Raw genomic sequence first — 15,450 nt, forward strand, 5'->3', positions numbered from 1 at the left:
GAAAATTGTGTCCCGCGCAGGTCTCTACCACAGGGCACCACAAACAGTCTAGAATGGTGAAAGCTTTTCTTTGGTGGTGCGTCGCCCAATCACCCTAATGTGTCCGGTGAGCGGGGCTGTGTCTCTGGTGTTTCCGGTGGCTGTGATATGTTGTCCTGGCTTCCCTGGCTGTTTCCCAGAAAGCCGTTCTTGGGTGCTGAATTTTGTAGCTGTTTTGATATATCACAGTCTGTCTGTGAGGAGCTCTGTGGGCAGGGCTCAGCCGGGATAGTGCCCGTCTGCAGTGCTTGTTTTGGCTGCATGGTGTTATCAGTGTCCTTGTAAGATATGTAAATCATATGATGACTCGAACCCGGTGTGTGTGTGCTGAATGGATTGACACATTCTGCTGAAGGATGACAGATGGAGAAGTAGATATTGTCCTTAAGCACTCTAGCACCAAGTTTGTTTGGGCGGAGGCCATCCGGTTTATACAGTTGTCTATGACCCCAGAAAAGATTGAAGTTGTCGATAAAATTCACTCCTTTTATGCTGCAAGATCTTTGTAGCCATGTGTTCAGCCCAAGCATCCGTGAAAACATATTTGTTCCCCTTGCTGGGAGTGGTCCGCTGATGAATGACTGAACTTTGAGTCTTCAAAGTGTTTCAAAGAGTTCACTGACAACCTTTCTTAAGGAGTTCTGACTGCTCTTTCTGAATATCATTCTTTCCCACATGGATTATAATTCGATTTGCAGTCTTGTGCTTCATCAGAATGTTCTTAAGTTCCTTGTTCACATCAGAGACCGTTGCTTGAGGAAGGAAGCATGTTGTTGTAGTCCTGCTACTAATGTTTCTGATAACAGAGTCCTGGGCTCGGTTGTGCTCTGAGCTGAATGCTACTGTCTGCTCGTCCTTGAGCGTCTATTAGTAGCGATGTTAACTGCTGGCTGATCCGATCCATGTTTAATCACATTTGGGGATTCCTCACCCGCATTCATTAGTGCTTCAAATCTGTTCTCAAGATGTACGGGGGAGTTAGAATACCGGTATTTACAAGCCTTGTCATAGTCGAATCTGGGGTAGAGGAAGCTATGGCAGCAATACGAGAAACTCGTGACAATCTGATATCTCGTGTTCCTTTGGGTCTCGCTCCCTGTTTGTCCCCAACGATTAGTGTGGTGATCAGTTTCGGCTTGTTCCTCTACACTTGGTATAAACTGTTGAGATTCAGAAGATTCATGGGACTCACCGGCTGTATGCTGAGGGGGTCCATGATTACGGTCTGCTGAGTGTTCCGTATGTTTTGGAAGTCCAGCAAGTAACTTTGTTTCAAGAATCACAATCCTTTGTAGACGTTTGCAGCAGTTCATGCAACAAGTAGATCCAACAGGATGCATTTTCTCTCTCTTCTGTTTGAATGTAGGCAGTTGTTATCCCGTCTCAGGAATGTAAGCTGCTAGCAGTGGGAGGCAAAGTCTTCTTTTTGTAGTATAATTCCAGTCCCAAAGTTTTTAGTTTTAGCGTTTGTGCCAAAAATCTGTTGTTTGAGTGCTGTGCTGATCTGCTGAAGTAAAGGTCTTAGAAAAATCAGAGAAAAGTACAGAAATAAGAAGCAAAGCACAGAACAGTAAGCTAGAACGTCCGAACAGTAGCAAAGCCGGAAGCGAACTCTCAGATATAAAAGAAGATGACACAGTTTGTTGCCATCCTCTAGCTGTGCTGGCTGGGATTTAGTAGTTTCCTGTGGGTTGTTTGATTCAACTTGGGCCATCTGAATAATCTTAGCAATGGTTGCTATTTCTCCAAGTAAAGTTCTTTTTGGAAGGGTCGCATCATGCTTGGTGTGATTCTCACTTATTTCACTCTCACTAAAGTGTTTGAGTAGACCCTCTTCAGTTTGTCTGCATAAGCTGTTGAAGCTAATCCAGAGGTGGAGTAACCAAACTGACCTCCATGGACTCTAAACTCCCTCTGTGAGAGGTATAGACGTTCCCCCCTGAACATCCGGTCCTCTGTTCTGTCTGGAGTGGGGTAAGTCTGAAAAGGAATTGGGAGAGTGCTGGATCGTGGAGACATGGCATAGGCATTCATAGCTCGAATCTTTCTGCCAAGTTCCTTGTGCATCTTTAACATCTGTTGATATTCAGTGTCTGTTTTATATGTGTGAGTATTATTGGGATTTGTGTTTGTGCAAGGTGTTATGCAATCAGAATAACCATGAGCTGGCCCTGTATTTGTGCCATGTGTCTTATCTTTTTGTACTGTCATGTGCTGGAATTGGATAGTTTGTAAAATTGTATCGCTTAGATTAGGGCTGCTCCGATCACGATCGGCCGATCGTTAATGCGCATCTCGTCAGTAAAGCCGGTTCTCTAATCAGCAGTAAATTCCATCAGGTGCGTGATTTCACATAGAGCAGCTGTTACTACACAGAGCCGTAGATATCTGAGAAGATGCGCAAATAAACGCTGAAAATGAAGTGGATTTGCGCATTCCATAAGGTGGTGCTGATCCCAGACAAGCCCCCATGAACTGTAGCTAATTCAGGACTTCTGCATCAGCTGACAGTTATGAATTCCCAGCAATCTGTGAAATGGTGGAATAAAGACAGGACAAAAACTTGCATGTGGTCAGCTCTTGTCTTGCTGGGTTATGACCAGCACCCACCAGACGCCTTGTAACACACTGCACTCCCATAGTGCCCTCTTTTGGTCTAGTAGAACCACCATTTCCTTTACACAATTACACATGCAGAAACAATATTATAGTGTCATCAATTGTGAAGAACCAACAATTGGGGCATCTAAAATGCACACATATTCTAATATTCAATTTGACTTTCATTTGTTTACAAATCACAGCAAGTTGAAGAAAAGCCATAATTACACACATAGAAGCAAGCTGAGATATTGTAATGGGCAAAATAAATTTGTCTCTGCAGCTCTGATATGAATTTAAAAGTACACTCTTTATTTTGCTCTGCTGACAAAGATGAGATAGACCTTAAATTCAACTCAATAAGTAGCTAATTAAATTGGTTGACAACAGCCATGAAGAGAAATATCCCTCTCCACATGGGATTTAATTAGATTAGTTAATAGGATATGAAGACACTCTGCAGTCTAAGATTGAGCAGCTGAAAACATGAGGGATGTGTACAGTGTGAGTATAGTCAAACTGGATAAGGTAACCAATCTTTCATTTAATTACTCTAATGACCCAGCTTCAAATTAGTGTGGAGCCTGATGTGTGGTGGGCATATATATGATGATAATGTAGTCATTACTGCTCAGGAGAGAGAAACTGCACCACAGTTGCTGCCATAAATTTCCTTCTTAATGCCCTTCACTCGTTCCCTTTCATCCATACAGCTTCACTCCTCCTGAAAAATAAATATTTGATATCATCTCTGCATCCATGTTAAATAATAATATGACAAATGCAGTAGGTAATAATCTGGGATAAAGCTACCATCAATTATTATTAACTAATGACTTTGTAAACTAGACTGATAAATAGTTAAACCAATAAAATTGGTTTAAATTATATATATATATATATATATATATATATATATATATATATATATATATATATATATATATATATATAAAGTAAGTTTTAAATATTTTTTTTTCTGAAACCACACACTGAAGCTCATTGTGTATATGATGTATCGATAAGCACACCAATGTTTTTTTTTTATTAAATATTCTTGTTAAAGAGCATATGAAAAAAACATCTGACAAAAGTGTTAAGTCATTGTCAACTGTTTCCTCTCGGGAGAGGAAATAGAACTGTCTTGCAGGACCTTGACAGTGTGACTTCCTGCACAAGTAGGCAGTGTGAAGTGAGCTGAGACTGTCTTAACCAGCCTCTCCAGATGATGCCAACATCAGTTCCATTTCAGCAACTTTCTGTCTGCAGTCTCATTTTCAAGGAGCAAAAGAGGAGAAGGGGGAAAACTGTTTTGTTTTTTCTGTTGCAGACGGACAGTAGGGAATGGTCCTTACATATCCCTACACTTCATAGATCACTGACTCTATGCACTCCACAAGTAGAAAACAAAGCATGTTGAACTAGTTAGGCAGAACTGAAAATAACAATTTGAGCAAAGAAAACCAGTTGCTATCTGGTGTGACCACCTTTTGCCTCATGCAGTGCAACACATTTCCTTCGCATAGAGTTGATCAGGTTGTTGGTTGTGGCCTGTGGAATGTTGGTCCACTCCTCTTCAATGGCTCTGCGAAGTTGCTAGATATTGGCAGGAACTGGAACACGCTGTCATATACGCCAATCCAGAGCAATCCCATACATGCTCAATGGGTGACATGTCCGGTAAGCAGTGTTGGGAAGGTTACTTTGGAAATGTAATAGGTTACAGATTACAAGTTACCCTGTTTAAAATGTAATAGTAGTGTAACTTTTTCAATTACTTTATTAAAGTAATGTAACTAATTACTTTTGAGTACTTTTTGATTACTTTTCTAAATTTGTGAAAATTAAAGAATAATAAATAAAAGCATACACATCAACATAAATACAGTTATCTAATAAGCATGTGACGTATTCTGTGTAATAAACTCCTGAAACATTGGTGTTTTTTTTAAACTGCTGTCTCTTTGTATATGATATGATGATAGTTTTCTCAAAATAAGTAAAACGCACATGAAGTGACACAGAGCAGTTCTAGAAATTGTGTTTATGTGCTCGTGTACTCCTATATTGAGGCAGCAGAGGTTGAAAACACTGCGAGCTTCAGTAGGCCTATGTGTAGTAAATGAAACCATGTCTTTGCCATTAATTTACAGGAAGGACGGACTGGGAAAAAAATTCAGACTGGACAATTCAAACTCATACAAACAAATTCATGGAAAAAACTATTTTTTATCTATTTTAAATCTTTAATTTGGGGACATGCAAAATAATCAAAAGTTCTCTCCTGAACTGCACCTTCACTTCCATTCTTCTCTTCAGTCTCTTTATTTATCTCTCTCATGACTTTAATACTCAAGATTGAACAAAACTATACTTTACAATACAATACTCTACAATACTACAATATCTTTATAGAAAAATCCTAATACTGTACACGAGTCATATTTTTCCCTTACAAAAGTTAACCATGCTTTTATTAGCCTATATAAAAGTAAAATAACCTTGTTTCATTTTTTTTGCAAATGGATTTGTATTTATTTTTAAATAAATACATTTGTAAAAATTTTTTAAATTTTTGTTTATCACAGTTAAACAATATTAACCATTTTCTCTGGATTTATAGTTAAATATTAAAATGTTAATTTTCGTAAGGGTTGTGTTGTTGTCTGTCGTAGCTCCCCGTAAATCTATAAAAAAAAATTGAATTTTTTTCAGCTAAATTACTACTGTAACATTACAACAGATAATAATTATGTCCTTTATATAGTATTTTGAGTGATGACTGATGAGCAACGTGCTGCTGCTTGATTAAATAAATAAAAAAACAAAGACAAAAAAGCATCTTTACAGATGAAACTGACCTGAAACCCTGAACAGGAGTTCTGCTTCTCTGCTCCAGCTGTGCGCTTCCACAGTCCACTCTTTTCTCTCTCTCTCTCTCTCTCTCATTGATTATTCTGAGTCTGATCCAAACCGTTTGGCGGAGGCGCGGAGAGCGCGCGAGTCATGACTTACAATTCATGATTTATTAGAGATCAAATGGCGGATTCGCAAATGATCGCTTTAGTACATTCGGCAGGCAATTATACAATAATGATATTAAATAGTGGGGCAAAATCGGCTGCCAGGACACCGGGAATTGTCCCGGTTCTCCCGGTGTCCAGTCCGTGCCTGATTTCCACAGACACGCAGAATGTGCAAGTCATATATTGCATTTTTGGGGCTTAATATTCACAGACACTAGTCCATGTCATGTTTTGATTCAAGTGTACTGACCTACTTTTGATTTAGTCATCCAAAATGTGGCATATTGCGTCCGCGTTAGGCATTCCGTTTTTATGACTGGATTCTACGAACCAGACTGTATTTCCGCATCCCGGAAATTATTAGGGCGGTATGTCTTAGAATAGTCAGTGAAATTTGGGAAATAAATCAGTTAAATCTGAATGTGGATGTGTGTAAATATTCAAATGTAATCCCCTTTGTAATCGTTAAAAATTTCATAAGTAACTGTAATTTAATTACTCATTTTTTCGTAGTAACTGTAACTAATTACAGTTACAATAATTTTGTAATTAAATTACGTAACGCCGTTACATGTAACTAGTTACTCCCCAACACTGCCGGTAAGTATGCTGACCATGCAAGAACTGGGATGTTTTCAGCTTCCAGGAATTGTGTACAGATCCTAGCAACATGTGGCCATGCATTATCATGCTGCAACATAAGGTGATAGTCGTGGATGAATGGCACAACAATTGACATTGACATCAGCAAATCGCTCACCCACGACGCCATACACGCTGTCTGCCATCTGCCCTGTAAAGTGAAAACCTCTCCAAAGTGCCATCGAATGTGAGCATTTGGCCACTCAAGACAGTTACAACGACGAACTGCATTCAGGTCGAGACACCGATGAGGACTATGAGCATGCAGATTAGCTTCCCTGAGACAGTTTGTGACAGTTTGCGCAGAAATTCTTTGGTTATGCAAACCAATTCCAACTGTCTGGGTGGCTGGTCTCAGATGATCTTGTAGGTGAAGATTCTGGATGTGGAGGTAATGGGATGGTGTGGTTACACATGGTCTGCGGATTTGAGGCCGGTTGGATATACTGCCAAATTCTCTGAAATGCTTTTGGAGACGGTTTATGGTAGAGAAATTAACATTAAATTCACGTGCAACAGCTCTGGTGGAGATCCCTGCAGTCAGCATGCCAATTGAATGCTCCCAAAAGTTGTGACATCTGTGGAATTGTGCTGTGTGATAAAACTGCACATTTTAGAGTGGCCTTTTATTGTGGCCAGCCTAAGGCACATCTGTGCAATAATCATGTGGTCTAATCAGCATCTTGATATGCCACCCCTGTGAGGTGGATGGATTATCTCGGCAAAGGAGAAGTGCTCACTAACACAGATTTAGACAGATTTTTGAACAATATTAGGAAGAAATAGGCCTTTCGTGTACAAAGAAAAAGTCTTAAATATTTGAGTTCAGCTCATGAAAAATGGGGGCAAATAAGTGTAATTGTATTGTATTGTAATTGTACTTGGTTACTATGCTTTAATGGTGCCTTTTGTCATTTTTTGCATCTTGAAAAGCCATGTATAAGAAAAATCTATGCAAATATTCCTTAAATATTTAAATGACATGGAAGTCAGTAAAGAAAAAACAAAAATACAGATGGGACTCATCATCTGTAATTTTTCAATTCTGTTTTGATTGGTTTATTATCATTTGTCAATATTATGATGAGTATAGCGTGTATTGATTTATGTTTAAACAAGAAGAGTACATATTGATGCTGCTTGACAGAAAATAAAATGAAGTTGATATAGTAAAAAAAAAAGTTTGTGTTTCAAGATTTCAAAACAGAGTAGTCAAGCATTCTAATCAAATGACAATTTGCATTTATTTGTGTCAGGTGATGTTTTAAAGGATAAGCATAGTGTTTATACATGAACAAAATAAAGCATATCCTGCGGGTTTTGAGGATTCAATATCTTTTAGCAGATTATTAATATAAAGGTTTTCTCACAACCCTCAGACAGTGAAGACGACAGCTCAGAGGCTGAGGGCAAGGGCATGAAATGGTGTTCTTCATGCGGATATGTTAATATTTAATCATTCCTCCTTCCTTCCCACATTCAATGGGTAAGATTAGCTCAGTGGTGACAGGGAGGCCTTGTTCAATTTTTGCTTTCATGGCTGTCTGTGCTCACTCTATTTTGAGGCTGGGGGTGGGGGTGGGGGGGGGGGGGGGTGAAGCTTGTACCCACCTGACATTAGATTACAAACTAATTCTGCAGTTCAGGCTGAGTGCATTTCAATTTAGGGTCTGCATTATTGATCTGAAAGAACAGAACCAGTTCCTTGACACAGACTTCTGTCCTCTGAGCTGCAAATTATTAATTTGAATGGCTATTCTTCCATTGTGCTAATATTCTTCTGATATATATATATATATATATATATATATATATATATATATATATATATATATATATATATATATTTCGGAATTATCATTCAAGAAAGTATTAATTTATGCTGTAGTCTTAATGGCTGCTAAAATGATACAGAATTATCCTGATTTATAAGGATGTGAATATCACCAAACGTTGCTCTGAACAATTTGTATAATCCATCCCATTTAATAAAATTGAAAATCATCTCGAAATTGGAAATTAATGGATGAAGTCTACCTACAGACCGCCCACAGATATACCTATAGCAATAGAATTAATCCACATGTGCAAGTTATTCATTCATGATCACTTTGCTACTATGTGGAAGCTATTTGTATGCAAATACTAGTAAGCAAAATGCAGTACATCAAATGAGAGGCATGCCAAATGCAGAAGACCTACTGTATATGTATATCCCATAAAGCTATCAGAAAGCTAATCAAAACTTTTTTTTTATTAACTAAAATATGTATTCTTTTCTATATGTGTAAAATGTGTTTCATCATTGTATTATGTTAACTTTTGTCACTTATTTTTAGTGATTTTAATAATTCATCCATTTTAATTTCTGTCCTAAACTAGAGTAGATGAGAGGCTGAATTGTAAAAATGCAGCCGTTAAATATGAGAAGGTTGTTGCTTTCACTCATCTGTAGATTGATTTATTTTATTCCTTTCTTTTAAGAACTGTGAATAATTCTCTATCCTCCTCACTCATGTTATGAGATGAGCACACAAAAAAAATTACAGCAGATTTTCAAAAACATCAAACAAATTCTCATATCACAATATTCTTGTGAATGAAAACATGATCATTAATTTATGAATTTATGAATCCAGTCATTAATTATCTAAATTGTACTAGCATCACTAAATTTCAATATGAATATTTAGCGAGCCAGTAACTGATGGTGAATTTAGAATGAGATTGGGGGGGTGAGGGGTCTGCATGTTAATTGTTTGTTAAATCCTAGCTACTGTTTAGCAGTTTATCAATGACTAACACTCTCCCACATGCTACACGTGTCAATCAGGTTTGTGGTATTGTAAGTAATTAATGAGTGAAAGAGTGTTAACACATTTATTTGGTGGTGCCGTTTTCTGCATTTCAGGATTTTTAAAGTGTAGCAAGTGATCCTTTGTGCTGGCAAGTGCTTCTACCCTCACATTCGCTTGCTATGCATGTTACACAGAAGCATACTCTGGCAGCAGCCATCATTATGATATTGTAATCCAAATGAGTTGGCAATGCAATGCTTTTGGACAGATTAATATAGTTTAGCATACTGTTTCTTTGGAAGCATAATGTGTTAAAGGTGCTGTTTCTTCCCCACTAGCGACACCAAATGGAATTGCTATCTGTTTGTTTGGCTCAACCAGCAGTGTGAGTCTGGAGCAAGACTACTGTACCTGTTCATCTGAAAAAGTGGAAGATGGTTGGATTGATTTAAACCGATTTGAAGATGGTCATTATTTTAGCACTCCTGTTTGGTGCTGCTAGTGGTGCAGAAATTACACACTTCATCTTCAAATGACATAAGAGGGAGACCAAATTGCATCATTCTGTGCCTTGTCCATCGAAGGAAGTTGTTGTTTGATTCTAACGCCGGGAAAAGAGGGTTCTTTATTTCTGAGAATTCTGCCAAAAATGACAACTTGACTCAGTGTATGCCATTTCCATTTTAAATGGGAATCAATCTCTCTTTAACGTCCGTGAATGCCTTGGGATGTTTGGAGTGTTGCATGAGGCAAGCAAATTGGTGGGTGACATTTTATGATATTGATGGACGAAGTGTAAATGTTAGGTTTACGTCAGCGTCAGCCTCTAAAGAGACAAAATAAACAAGTTAGATTGTTTGCTTATACCGCACAAGGCAACAATGTAGAACAATTGTGCATTTAGAAGTATGGTCAGAACATGTACAGTATATAGTCTAACTGAGTGAATAGCCACCAGAGCATATTTTCTCTGTATTATATCAGGATAGATGTGCGCTTGTGCTTGCATTCATCAGCACAGTTTCAGGGGAAAATTTTCATTCTGACAGAAGTTCATTGCATTCTGTCATGGCAGATGGTGAAGAGCAATTCTACAGTACTATTATGGCCATTTCTCCTGTAAATTGCTTGGAGAATTATTCTTGTTAGGATATTTGTATGAGACATGGAGCAATAGAAATTATTCGAAAGAATATTCAATATGCAAATGTCAGTCTGCCTCACTAGACTGTCCGCTGAAATGTCACCCCTTAGAATTTCGCACAGCACTGATATTACAGTTCTAATGAATCATTAAGTGTAGTATAACATAAACCCAAAGAGTATGATTTATAAAATATCTATAAACTAAACAGGTGGACAAGAGAGAAAAACACTGACAATGAGATAATGTGTTGAATTCTAGTGAATAATGTTGTCCACAGTCAGCTGTAGTCGATGGACAAATGACTTTCACAAGTTCTGCTCCATTATGTCGGGCCCGCTTTTAGATTTCTAAATTAATGAGGCAACATGAGGCAGCTCTGGAAGGGTCCCTACCAACACCAGCTGGGCAATGCAGTTAATATGTTCAGAAACCTGTTAATGACAAAACACTGCTGTTTGAGCAAATGACAGTTTACAAGCGTTTTTTTTTCGCAACACATTAAGAGTCTGTAAGGTTAATATTGCATATGATCATACTACTTCAGATTTTTTTTTACTATGATGACTATTTACTATGATATTTAAATTAATATTTGCCTTCACATCAGCTATTTTAAGGTTTTTTTTTCATCAGCTATTTTAATATTTACCAAATTTTATTTACAGAGCTATTGCGTTAAGTTTCATGAACTAACAATGAACAATACTTCATAGCAATTTTTAATGTAGGTTAAATGTTACAAATATATAGGTTAATGTATAGGTTAATTTAGAAATTGACATTAGTTAATGGAGTCAAATTAAATTGCAGATGAACAATAGTATATATTTAGAAGTTAACATTAGCATTATGATCTACTTTTTAGCATTTGTAAAAATCAACAGCCAGGTATTTGGGTTTAAAACCAGAAAAGGTGAGTTGGCTCACCCTTTGTTTTTATGCTGACTGACAGCTATAGCTACTAAGCATCTTAGCCGTGCACCTGGCCGCATGTTGGCATCCTATTAATTATTGGACCAGAACATGAACTGATGAGAACGTCAATATATTCATGCAGGTTTTTAGCATAAATCTAGGGGAGCCTAGTCTGATCTATAAATCTCTGTGCAGGGAACAGCTTTACGGCCATTTACATAGAGACAACACATTGATTACAGGGTTGAGGAATTATTGAATACACTGATGAGCTGGCAGAGGGAGGGGGACGCATTAGAGGCCCACGTCTTTGTGTCCATTAGCCTGTAAATCTGCTTTATTCCGGTAGCACCATTTTTCTCCTGCTTCTCTTTCTCTCTACACTCATAACTCCATAGTGCCGCATTTCAACCTTCATAATGGGTATGACGACAATAAAAGTTTCATCAGCTTCCATCATTGTAAATTCAATAGAGAACGTTATTGGTTCATTTTTTGTTTTCAATTTCAGTTATGATGCCATTACATTCAAAGGGGCAGAAAACGCAGTGTCCTGATCTTGTGCGCATGTAGAGATGCTTGGCAGAAATAGGCACCTCTTCATTCCTCTGAACTGCCATTAAAATCCATTGGTGGTCAAGGAGTGTCTTTTAGCCCCAGCTAATGGAAGGCCGGACAGAGAACAGTGGACACTCTTAATGCTTGTAAAGCCTGCTCTTATAAAGTGCCTCATAAACCATGCTCTGCTGTGATAAATACACCTGTAAAACACCTTTTTTATGGTTAATAACAGAACTTTTCAATAAAGTCACACCTAACACAGTCCAAACCACAGGTGGCTGTTCTAACTACATCACATTGTAAAGCCGCACTCAAGACTGGCCTACATATCCCAACAGTTATATCCAAACAGAAATACTACTTAAAATCTATGGAACATGCATTAATTAGGTTGCCAGTTTTCTTTTTGCTTTTCACAGCTTTTTTGCTGCCAAGATGAAGATGAACATAGGTTTTGTAAAGGTTACTTAATGGATTTGGAAAATTGCAGAACAGATAATAATGTTTGCCAACAAAGCTTTAACTGAAGGATTCCTTATACAATCAAGGTTGTGCAACAGCAGAGCTTGTGAGAAAACAAATCTCAGCTTTGACTGAAATGTTATTGAAAGCGTACATAATTGCTGAAAATGCTGATGTATTGCATCTCTAGCCAAGCAAAAAGGACTGATCTTTAAACACAGCTCAATGATGATGCATGCTTTACTTAACAATATCGTAAGATTCATACTGAAGACTTGTTTTAAAAATATGTACTTTGGAAAGAACAATCAATGTACGTAACAAAAAGGTCAGCATATTCACTGAGGGTGAAATTCATTTCATGGTTGTCAGTAAGAACTCCATTAAATCAACTGCTCCTTGTTAATTCTGTTATGCACTGAAAATATGACTCAAGGTCCAGCATTAAAAAAAAAAAAAAAAAAAGGAGAGACCTGGGATTTATTGTGATAGGTATGAATGCTGTGAATCACTGACCCAACAGATCAATGTAAAGTGGACCTGGAGAGTCGCTCTGCACAATTTAGATTTATCCATGCAGTTTTATATTTATCTTGATTAAATGCCAACAAATCAGTTTGGGGTTATAACGAAAGCTTCCACAGATTGTGAACCCAGGATACTAATTGCTAGCCGACATTTACGAATGCTAATCTACTAGATTTTATTCACAGCAGTTTATAACGGGCTTCTAAAATGGTGTTTCCTTGTTTCTGCTCACCAAATGAATCACGAGAACTATAGAGGATTGAGGGTCAATATTAGTTCTCCTCTGGCAGTGGCCAAGTAAAGACGTGTAAATAAAACGCATTGGGTACTCTACGCTATGATAGTGGCTTGGCTGCTCATTAAAGCACCATCTAGAGAAAGGTTGTTTGGAACTTGAACAGACCCATTTCTCTAAATTCCCAAACTAGCAGCCAGCACCTGAATCCATCTATCATTGAGAAACAGTGTTTGACTCTTGCTGCTTTTCACTGTGGCACAGCTTTGTTTTGCAGTGAATTTTAGTCAATACAATGAAAGACGAGGACCTAAGATAGAATTTATTGAGTGAGAGCACTGACTTTGTTTAAAAAAATAGATAAAATAGATAAAATATAAAAGTGAAAATTGGACATTTATGTGCAGCATCCTGACAAGTTTTTCGATGGCAAACTGTTGCAAGGAGCAAGGAACACATAAGAATCCATTAAAGGATTGTTCTTAAAACTTTTGATATTTTATTCTGAACACAACTGGCAGTATGAATCCCTCCAAATCCTTATTAAGGACATTATTACAAATTAATGGTTTCCCCAGAAGTAAATAATATAGACACCCACACCTTTCCTTTAGCAACAACAACAACAAAAAAGTACACTAATAGAAATTGAATCAGAAACAAATGAATTAATTATTATTTTTAATTACCAAATAAAACAACATATTCTAAAAAGACAAATCATGGCCCTATTCTGATTTTTTATTTTATTTAAGAAAATTGGTTAGTATTCAAATAACACCCACTGCATACTACATGTAAGACAACTATTTGAATGAGTTGAGTTGAAAAAAAAAACACATTTGACATTTGACCACATCCAATGTCAAGCTTGAAAAGCATTGGTTATACAGAATAGAGTACTTTAACAATCAATGCAACCCCCATGCAAAAGGTCATACGCTGTTTGTTCTGATAAAAATACATGTCTTCAAGCAAGCAGTTATCCTATTGTCTTCTTTGGAATACTTTAACAAACACTAGCTTGTTATATTTTACCCAAAGAATATCTAATCCACTGTGCTTTATTTAGCCACTCGAATTTAAGAGGGGGTGACGTGCTTCACCTAAAAGAGACCTGGCATGACTGGAATTATTTGTACAGCATTTTAATGACACTTCTCAAAAGTCCAATTCATGTCTTCACTCTTCAGGAATAAAAATGTAATTAGTAAATAAAAATAAAAAATAATATGGAATTTCCCAAACTCAGTCTCAGAATACTGCTTCCACAGTCTACAGGCTCACAAAAGAAGGCAAATTGGAAAGGCTATAAACTTTTCATTGACCTTTTCATTAATGACTTCAGCTCAACAGTTAAATTGTATCCAACAGCTGGAGAAATAGCACTGTTGGGCTAATAATATACACAAAGCAGACATGAAGCCATGTCTTGCACGAGTCCATTCCATCATATCCGAGCCCCTAAATGAATGGAAAAGTGATGACAAGAAGAAATTGATTTTTAGCATATCTGCATCCACTAAAGGACCAGAACTAGCTGCATCGATTGACCCTGTATCTCTGAAGGTAATGTTAAGCATTGTACACTTGTCAAGATCCAATACCTTCGCTAATATAAACTCTCGACAAGGGGAATAGTAATTACTGACTTGGCAGAATTCAAATCATGCTGTTTAAGCCAGGGTTCCTGCTGATCATTATACTTTACAGAAGATGCTGACAGCGTAGAACATGGACACAAAGACTTTAGTATAATATTTCACTGTCTGCATGTCTGTCTGTCTCTTTCACATAGGTGCAATATAATGAATGGCCAGATGAGTTAATTTGTGTGCAGGTTGTCAGTGGCTGTGTGCATTTGTGTGCATCTGTACTTTTGTAGTGTTTCAAAGTCATAATAATGTGGTATTATACACCACTGAGCCTGGTTCAGGAAACACAAATGTATAATGCTATTCTTGTTCTTACATAAACTTTTGTACTGAAATGAAGGAAACATTTTACCCAAGAATGATTTTATCACCCACCCCCCACCTCTGATTTCCATGACAACTATAGTTTTGCATAAAGTTATAAACTCATAATCTGTTTCTGAGGATGGCTGTTTTTGGACAATAATATCACAGAATTAAATTTCACCGTTCAACTGTTTATATTGTATGGTAATATTCAGATAATAGGGTAATGCTGATGTGAATTTCATATGAATAATTCACATGGACACAGAAGATAAAAAATTATTTGTTTTATCTCAATATTGATTTAATATTCCACAACAGCCATGAGAGTCATATTAAACCAACCAACTTGTCCTCTCACCTTTTATCTAAATAAAATCTGACTCAGTGATTTTATAATACCCAGAGTTTTCATTATTATAAGAAGGGGCACACAAAGGAAGGTGAATTGCAGTCAATAGTAAAACCTCGATTTATAATTATAGACCTATATTACTATTAAATTAGTGATGTCAGTTTAACTTGTTAATTTAAT

The sequence above is a fragment of the Carassius carassius genome, chromosome 17 (genome assembly GCF_963082965.1).
Source record: "Carassius carassius chromosome 17, fCarCar2.1, whole genome shotgun sequence".
Taxonomy (NCBI): domain Eukaryota; kingdom Metazoa; phylum Chordata; class Actinopteri; order Cypriniformes; family Cyprinidae; genus Carassius; species Carassius carassius.